The following is an 8,972-nucleotide window of genomic DNA, read 5'->3' as shown; positions in this document are numbered from 1 at the left end:
CAAAGGCAGCACTGAAAGCTCCTCCACTTCCGCTAACATAAAAAAGCCTGCAAAGTGCTACACATTGCCAAGGTTTCTCAAAGCCCCCAGCCTCATCCCTAGTCTGTTCCTAAGCAGATCTAGATCCCTCAGCCTGGCCCCGGCGAAACCTGGGGAACCCAGACTCCTCGGGGGCAGCTGCAGAGGGGGCGGGGCGGGGGCCACGCGGGAGCCGGCGGGGGCAGGGGAGGCTCTGTGAGGTGGTGCCGGCACCCCGCCCCCGCGGTTGCCAGGCAGCGCAGCGGGCGTTGGCGTAGCCCGGCGAAGGCGAAGCGCTAACAAAGCCCGGCCCCACCGCTCCTCTCTCCTGTGCTCCTGGCTGAGGCAGGTGCCGCCCTACCCCGCTCACATTCGGCTGCTTTCCGCCCGCCGGCCCGCCGAAGGTGCGAGGCGGTGGATCTCTCTCCACACCTCCCGCCTGAAACCAGGCGCCAGGTGTCGCCCGGTGCCGGATAGCCCACTTGGGAGCAAGCCTCAGGTAGCCACCCCGAGGGGAAGTGGAGGGAGGGGAGCACCCTGAACACCCCAACGGTGGCTCAGGTCTGAGGAAGAGTCCTGCCCGATGGGCCCACCTGGATTCAGAACCCTTCCTGTTCACAGAGCCAAAAAAGGGGACTGCGATCTTTAGGAGAAGGTAACCATGGGTGATTATTGCTCTCTACCCAAACTATATGTATATTTTGTATCCAGAACTACCATTTTATGATTTCTTACACGGGGGCAGTGATTTGGAAACACAAAATCTGGGATCAAATCCTCCCATTGACTAACCAAACCCCGGCTTTTTCTTCTCTAACATGGATATAGCAATACCTATGGAGGGAGTAAAACTGTGTCCAAAACAGGTCTGTATAGTCAAAGCTATGGTTGTTCCAGTAGTTATGTACACATGTGAGAGTTGGACCATAAAGAAGGCTGGAGGCCAAAGAATTGATGCCTTCGAATTGTGGTGCTGGAGAAGACTCTTGAGAGTCTCTTGGACTGCAAGGCGATCAAACCAGTCCATCCTAAAGGAAATCAACCCTGAATATTCATTGGAAGGACTGTTGCTGAAGCTGAAGCTCCAATTCTTTGGCCACCTGATGCAAAGAGTTTACTGGAAAAGACCCTGATGCTGGAAAGATTAAAGGCAGAAGGAGAAGAGGGCAACAGAGGATGAGATGGTTGGATGGCATTGCCAACTCAATGGACATGGATTTGAACAAACCCTGGGAGATAATGGAGGAGAGGCAAGCCTGGAATGCTGTGGTCTATGGGGTCACAAAGAGTCAGATATGACTTAGCAACTGAACAACAAAAATGAAGGAGTTGCCATGAGGACCAAAGGACATGACTAATACTTTATATAAACTGCTATCATTCATTCATTTTCCTCATATATATTGAGTAATGTCTGTATTCCAGGCACCGGGTTTGGCATCAGGGATTCTATTGTGAACAGAAAGTGACTATCCCTGCCCTTGAGTTAACAGTCTATTGGGAATAGCAGTTGTTTGTAAAAAAAAAAAAAAAATCACACAAATAATGTAAAATTAGTCAAGTGTTGCCAAGGAGAAGTGAATAAGGGGTGCTCTGAGAGGGTATAAGGTAACAGAGAGAGGTCAGGAAAAACTGAGCTGAGACCTGAAGAACCTATGAAATGATGAGGAGTGTGTCCAGGCAAGGGTAACCATGTGTCTAAAACCCATCATCTATTCCAAACCCAAACAAATACATACAGTTCCTGGTCCTTGGTTCTAAGAGTTGTTCATAGACCCTCCTCCTGAGATTCTGGTGTCTGAAGCCTTTCATTCAGGTAATTGCAGGCTTTTGTTTAAATTTTTGAGGCCCTGTTTAGCCCACGCCAATAAAACCAAATGGGAAATTGCAAAAACAAATATATATTTCATATTCAGTAAGACCTATGTTCTTTAGCATGTATGTGTTGGCCTGCCATTTCACATTGGGAGGTATAAGAGGAAATCTGTTGAATTTTAAGATTTGAGGAGGCAGGGCTGGGATGGATGGATAATTTAGGAAGGCCTTGCATAATGAGAGCTTTAAGAATGGAAAAGAACTTCACAAAGCACTGGAATAATGAAATGTTAAGATAGAATGGATCTTTCCCCATTATTTTTTTATCAGATATGAATAAATGATCCACAGTGCCCAAAAGAAAACATTGGTCTTCAGACTCCGCATGGAAGTCCTGAGAGTCCGATGGGGACATGGGAGAGGACTTTGACCTGTCCCTCCTTCGATGTTCACTATTTCTACTGTGGTGTCACCATCTACCCAGTCATCAATGCTCGAAGGGAGTCACCCTAAACTTTTCTCTCTTCTCATCCATCTCTCCCAGTGGTTACCAAGTCCTGTATCTCCTGTCTCTCGTGTCCCTCCCAGTTGCAATTATTTTTCAAGGCAAGGATGCTCTCCAGAGTTTTCCCCAAAGTGCTGCCATGGTCTCCTAACCAGGCTCCTTGCATAAGACTTCACTCCACTCTCTTAGTGCATCTCAGCAGCTTTCAGTCAATGTGTGTTTCAGAGTCCGGCAAAGAGAAAGAAATCATACAACAATTTAACAAAGTTCAATGTAACAAATTTTTAACTATAATGGATTTGGGTAATGGAAGATTGGTTAGCAGGACATAAAGATCCAAAGAGTACAGGAATCACAGATTTAAGAAGCGGTCAATACCCTTGAGATGGATCACCCAAGAAAGAGATGACCTCCTAAGAGTGTGTTACAGAGGGTGTGGACACAGCTCATTAGATGGCAGAGAAGTGGAGGTGCCAGGCAGTCAGAAATCCACTGTCTGGGATGCCAAAGAAGCCATGAAAAGGTGACAGTACACTGGCTGTACTCTGCTGCAAACCTCCCAAGAGAGGTGCCAGGGGAAGCAGCCAGCCACTGGGCGCTGCTGACTGCTGTGCACTACAGCCATTGGGCATTTAAGAGATTGTATACTGCAGATGCTGGAGAAGCTGTGCACTGCGGATCCCTGCACTGGGGAAACTGCTCATTCCCGGAGCCTAGTGGGAAGAACTTGCGGAACCCAGGAGAGAAGTCCCTTCCTCCTCGAGTATCCCTCCAGCGCCCTCTACTGATAAAGCTTAACATTATGCCAGGCAGCGAAGGAGACCGATCTAAGGGACAAGTTTTTGATGAAGAGGCTGTGCGGGTGAATTTGGAGCAGAGAGGCAATCAATTGATAACTGGAGTGTAATACGAACACCAAAATCTGTTTGAGTGACTCCAGTGCTTAATCTTCTAGTAGCTCCCTACTGCCCTTAAGATAAAGTTTGAAAGCCTTGCCATGGCAAACCAGGCCTCATATTCTGGTGTTGGGCTGTATTTTCAGCCTTAAGCCCAACCATTCCCCCTTTTGCCACTCGGCTAGCCCTCCATAATTACATTTCCCTGAACTCTCTGTTTTTTGACACCTCTATACTTTTATCTAGTCCTAGCCACAGAGAATTCTCTCCTTGCTCTTATCAGGAACCTATTCTGTACCTGGCACTGTTCTGGGACTGGGAATGACAGCAGTAAACAAACCAGGCTTATCCAAGTCTCTGTTCAAATATCATCACTATTTTGGAAGTATTTTCTGACCACCTTATCTAGCCTTCAGATTAGTAAGATGCCTCATCAAGGAGATTTTGTTCTTTTATATCTATATCTTGACACTTATTGTACCCTATTTTAATCACTGATTTTCCTGTTAGTCTCTTCCTTTGGCCTATGAGTGCTCTGAGGGCAGGGTGTGTGACTTATTTATTTCTGTATGCCAGTATTTATTTAGTGCTACTCCTGACACATAAGCTGTTATTGGATTAATTGTTTGCCCAGGATCACATAATTAGTCAAAGATAGGCCCAGGACCAGAGTCCTGGTCTCCTGTTTCATGGTCAGAAGGGCTCTTCATTAGAGTTTGATCTGCCCTGTGGGGTCTCTGAAGGACAGCAGCCCTGTATTTTGTGTTGGAAAAGCCAAATACAGTGTTAAATATCATCAGGAATGATAGTGGAGAGAGGAGAGAAATGTAGCCCTGACCTTTTGTTGAAAACTATGGTGCATTCACCCCCCATAGCCCTTGCTTACTTTGAGTCCCTGGATCATAGGGATGCTATGATGAAAATCAGAAGGAGGGAGAACAGGTAAAAGGATGGAAATGATGTGGATGTGGGGAACAGTCTTCATTCAAGGAAATGGAGACTCTCATACACTTATGAAAGAAGGTTAAGGTGGCCCCAGGTTTGTCTGACAGGTCCCCAAATCAGGGTGGAGGGTGTGTGTTCCTAGAGGAGGAAGGGACTTCTCTCTTGTGAGTTTCATAAGCTCCATAACTGTGATTAGGGATCACAGTTAACACACAAGTCTGTAAATGGTATCCCTGGGCTTGTGGACCATGATATGAACATGGAAAGATTCTTTGAAATATGAACATGGCTAAGTTAAGACGCATTGCAAGAGGTAACTATTCATTTGTTAAATAATTGTGGCTCAGCAAGTAAAAGAATCCGCCTGCAATGCAGGAGACCTGGGTTTACTCCCTGGGTTGAGAAAATCCCCTGGAGAAGGGAAAGGCTACCCACTTCAGTATTCTGGCATGGAGACTTCCATGCACTGTATAGTCCACGGGGTCAAAAAGAGTTGGACACAAATGAGCAACTTTCACTTCACTTCATGTGGAGCTTTTAACTTTCAAAATGTACTAGCATGATATATAAGCAATTTGGAGAAATCTGCTAATAACAGAGCCAAGAACCACTATTCAAAAAAAAGGGACAAGGTCAAATAGGACTGCTCTTAGTAATATTGCTGCTGGCATCCAAATGCTGGGTTGACTTGATCCAGGGGTTGGCCCAGGGTAGAAAAAGATCCAGACTTCTGTGAAATAAAGTTGGAGAGGCAAGCTAATAAGAATAAGACAAGTCATGGATGGCTTGAAAGTCAGACAGGGCATCATTTTGATGAGAAAAGAAATGAAGATCCAATAAAGGTTTTAGAGAGTGATGTGATAACATGAATGATTAAGGCGTTTTATCTGAAAAAACTAAATCTTAATTTCCTGGCATTGGAAAATGATTATAATATTAGAACCTACCTACTCATAGATTGCTGAAAGGATTAAATGAGATAAGGAAACTTCATTGACTTTAAAGAAAGTGAAAATGTTGATCACTCAGTTGTGCCCAACTCTTTTCGACCCCATGGACTGTATATCACCAGGTTCTTCTGTCCATGGAGTTCTCCAGGCAAGAATATTGGATTGGGTAGCCATTCCCTTCTCCAGGGGATCTTCCCTACCCAGGGATCAAACTCAGGTATCCTGGATTGCAGGTGGATTCTTTACCATCTGAGCCATCATCTGAAAGCCAAAGGGCTTTCAAAGGGAAGCCCGTTGAAAACATTGACTTTCAAGCCCCTCTTAATGCTGGGAACCCTTCCATTATTTGCAACTGTGCAGAATATGGCTAATGAGACAATAATCATATTTTCAGGACAAAAAATTAGGACATACTCTGGCAAATAAAAGTTTTGTTCCACTGAAAATGTACTTTTCATGATGCAAATGGGAATATCCATGATATTTCAGTGATTTATGGAAAGAGTCAAACATAATTTTTGAAACTAGGATTGTCTTAGAGAAAATCCATGATGTTTAAATGGCCTTATTCTGAGAGAGGCAGTGTGGTGTGGTGTGGGAAAAGCAATGAAGGAGACCTGAATTTTTGATTCAGCTCCAACAGAAACTGTGAGCTTGTGCCAATCACTTCACCTCTTTGTGCATCAATTAGTGCTAAGGCGTGTCCAACTCTTTGCAACCCCATGGACAGTGGAGCCTGGTAGGCTCCACTGTCCATGGGATTTTCCAGGCAAGAATGATGGAGTGGGTTGCCATTTCCTCTTCCAGGGAATCTTCCTGACCCAGGGATCAAACCTACATCTCTTATGTCTCCTGCATTGGCAGGCAGGCAAATTCTTTACCACTGTGCCACATGGGAAGCCCCATATTGGACTATATTATAAGTCAGATTAAGTCCCTTCCTATTTTTGGAAAAGATGTTCTTTTTTATTTTCTAGACAGATTTTTTTTTTAAGTTCACCAGGACTAAAGTGGGGAATGAAAGAGAAGGATAAATAAAAACTGGCTATGATGTATCCAACTAATACAATTGAGGGAGTAAAAGAAGTTCATTTTGGATGCTTTTATGGGAAAGAGGAACTCTACAGTAGGAAGCTGGTGGATATGACTGTAGCATGGTTGACAGTTTACAACCGGGGATTTGGCGGTCATCAGCACAGAAAAAGTATCTACTTCCAGTTAGAATATAGTAGATTGCAGCAGCTCAAGCCACCCACTGCAACAAATATAAAAATCTAGAAAAATTATTTTTAAAAATATTGTAAATACATCAGAGAGCTTTAGAAGCAATGGGTACTAGATTAATTCAAATTCCAGGAGGGTGCCAAACCCTTCCAAAGTGAACTCATGGTAAGTCATTTTCTTCCCAGTGGACCTTTGCCAACTTTGGATGTGGACTCAGGACTGCCAGCAAGCCTTGGTGGTCAAACAGCTCTGGCATAACAGATTAGAAATTTAAGTCACCCAAACACTTTCGTTTTTACATAAGGTCTGACATAAAATTAAAAAAAATACAAAGAAGCATGAAAATGTGTATAGTAATCAAGAAAAATATACATCAAAGAGGATATCCACAGGGAAATTCAGCCACTGGAGTTATCAGAACTTGTTGACTCTAAAATAACTCTAAATAATACGTTCAGGAAAATAAAGGAAAAGATGTATAAATGGCTGAAAGTGGAGAATTCCAACACAGAAATTGTATGTATAAAAATAACAGATATTCTGGAAATCAAAATGCAATATTTGAAATAATTTATTAAGTGGATTTATCAGCATCCTGGATAGCAGAAGACATGCTTACTGATGGAAGAAAAGGTGCCAGGTAAGTGGAAAGAAGAAACTTTTCTAAAGAATGGAGAGGGTCAGACGCCAGTTCCTCAGGTCTTGGACAAGGCAAGAACTAAGAGCTCAGGCAGCAGAGGAAAGACTATGAGGTCAAAGAGATAGGCTGAGTTGGCAGCCAACGGCAGTGTGACTTCTTTCTGACATCCTTGATCTCACTCAAGTAAGAGATTGCTTCATCTACTGGGAGTGAGGAAAACAGTTGAGTGGGACTCAGGCTTGAGGGGACAGTCATTACCTGGAGATTAAATAAGAACTAGAAGTGTGTTCTTGGGGGCGTGGCAAAGATCAACACAGAAGCAGGCGTGAAGGACCTAGAGAGTAGAGGTGGTGCAAGAATGGAGTGTGCTGCTCTGAATGATCTTGCAACTGAAGGATTAGTTTTGTGATGCTATTGTTTTATTAAAATAAAAACAGAGTGAGGCTTAAAGATCAGCCTAGATCTAAATGTGATTGCCTGTGAGATTAAGTCTAACTTGATATGAGCCTACTTTTCTGGTTCTTTCAAACTCACTCAGTTTACTTAAATCTTAGAATCACATGACCATCTTTAAATATATGTTCATGCTTTGGTGTTTTATGAAAGGGTTAGTCATTCGGTCATGTCCAACTATTTGTGACCCCATGGACTGTAGCCTGCCAGGCTCCTCTGTCCATGGAATTTTCCAGGCAAGAATACTGCAGTGGGTTGCCATTCCCTCCTCCAGGGGATCTTCCCATCCCAGGGATTGAAGCCGGGTCTCCTACATCATAGGCAGATTCTTTACAGAAATCTTAAAGATCCCCTCCCTCTTCTAGCTTCAGAAAACAACTTCAATTCTCCTAAGGGCATCCCAGCTCCTGTTCATAAACTAATGCAGAGTTACCCTGCCTTATCCTGCCTCCTCAGGAAAGGAGTTGCTACCAATATTAGATGCTGCTCTTTCTTTCCCTTGGCTCTTACTTTCTTTCAGTTCAGTTCAGTCACTCAGTCATATCTGACTCTTTGCGACCCCATGAACCGCGCAGCATGCCAGGCCTCCCTGTCCATTACCAACTCCCGGAGTCCACCCAAACCCGAGTCCACCCAAACCCATGTCCACCAAGTCGGTGATGCCATCCAACCATCTCATCATCTGTTGTCCCCTTCTCCTCCTGCCCTCAATCTTTCCCAGCATCAGGGTCTTTTCAAATGAGTCAGCTCTTCTCATCAGGTGGCCAAAGTATTGGAGTTTCAGCTTCAACATTAGTCCTACCAATGAACACCCAGGACTGATCTCCCTTAGGATGGACTGGTTGGATCTCCTTGCAGTCCAAAGGACTCTCAAGAGTCTTCTCCAACACCACAGTTAAAAAGCATTAATTCTTCTGTGCTCAGCTTTCTTCACAGTCTGACTCTCACTTCCATACATGACCACTGGGAAAACCATAGCCTTGACTAGGTGGACCTTTGTTGACAAAGTAATGTCTCTGCTTTTCAATATGCTGTCTAGGCTGGTCATAACTTTTCTTCCAAGGAGTAAGCATCTTTTAATTTCATGGCTGCAGTCACCATCTGCAGTGATTTTGGAGCCCAGAAAAATAAAGTCTGACACTGTTTCCCCATCTATTCCCCATGAAGTGATGGGACTAGATGCCATGATCTTCGTTTTCTGAATGTTGAGCTTTAAGCCAACTTTTTCACTCTCCTCTTTCACCTTCATCAAGAGGCTTTTCAGTTCCCCTTCACTTTCTGCCATAAGGATGGTGTCATCTGCATATCTGAGGTTATTGATATTTCTCCTGGCAATCTTGATTCCAGCTTGTGCTTCCTCCAGCCCAGCATTTCTCATGCTGTACTCTGCATAGAAGTTAAGTAAGTAAGGTGACAATATACAGCCTTGACGTACTCCTTTTCCTATTTGGGATCAGTTCCATGTCCAATTCTAACTGTTGCTTCCTGACCTGCATACAGGTTTCTCAAGAGGCAGGTCAGGTGGT

The 8,972-nt window shown here is 44.1% G+C and overlaps 1 protein-coding gene across 2 annotated transcripts in view; it reads left to right on the top strand.

Moving 5' to 3' along the window:
• The first annotated feature begins 230 nt into the window (after positions 1-230).
• Positions 231-8,972, top strand: part of ROPN1 (rhophilin associated tail protein 1) — a 31,807-nt gene continuing 23,065 nt past the window's right edge. Inside the window, exon 1 of one of the 2 annotated variants that reach the window (XM_006078543.3) lies at positions 231-517. The gene's annotated coding sequence lies outside the window, so the exon portion shown is untranslated. Of the gene's footprint in view, positions 518-546; positions 674-8,972 lie in introns of those variants that run through there. The other variant, XM_006078544.3, reaches the window with a different exon arrangement.

This window comes from Bubalus bubalis, chromosome 1, assembly GCF_019923935.1.
Source record: "Bubalus bubalis isolate 160015118507 breed Murrah chromosome 1, NDDB_SH_1, whole genome shotgun sequence".
In the NCBI taxonomy this organism is placed as follows: Eukaryota; Metazoa; Chordata; class Mammalia; order Artiodactyla; family Bovidae; genus Bubalus; species Bubalus bubalis.
Note: the sequence above shows the minus strand (reverse complement) of the source record. Positions and strands in the feature narration are given on the sequence as shown.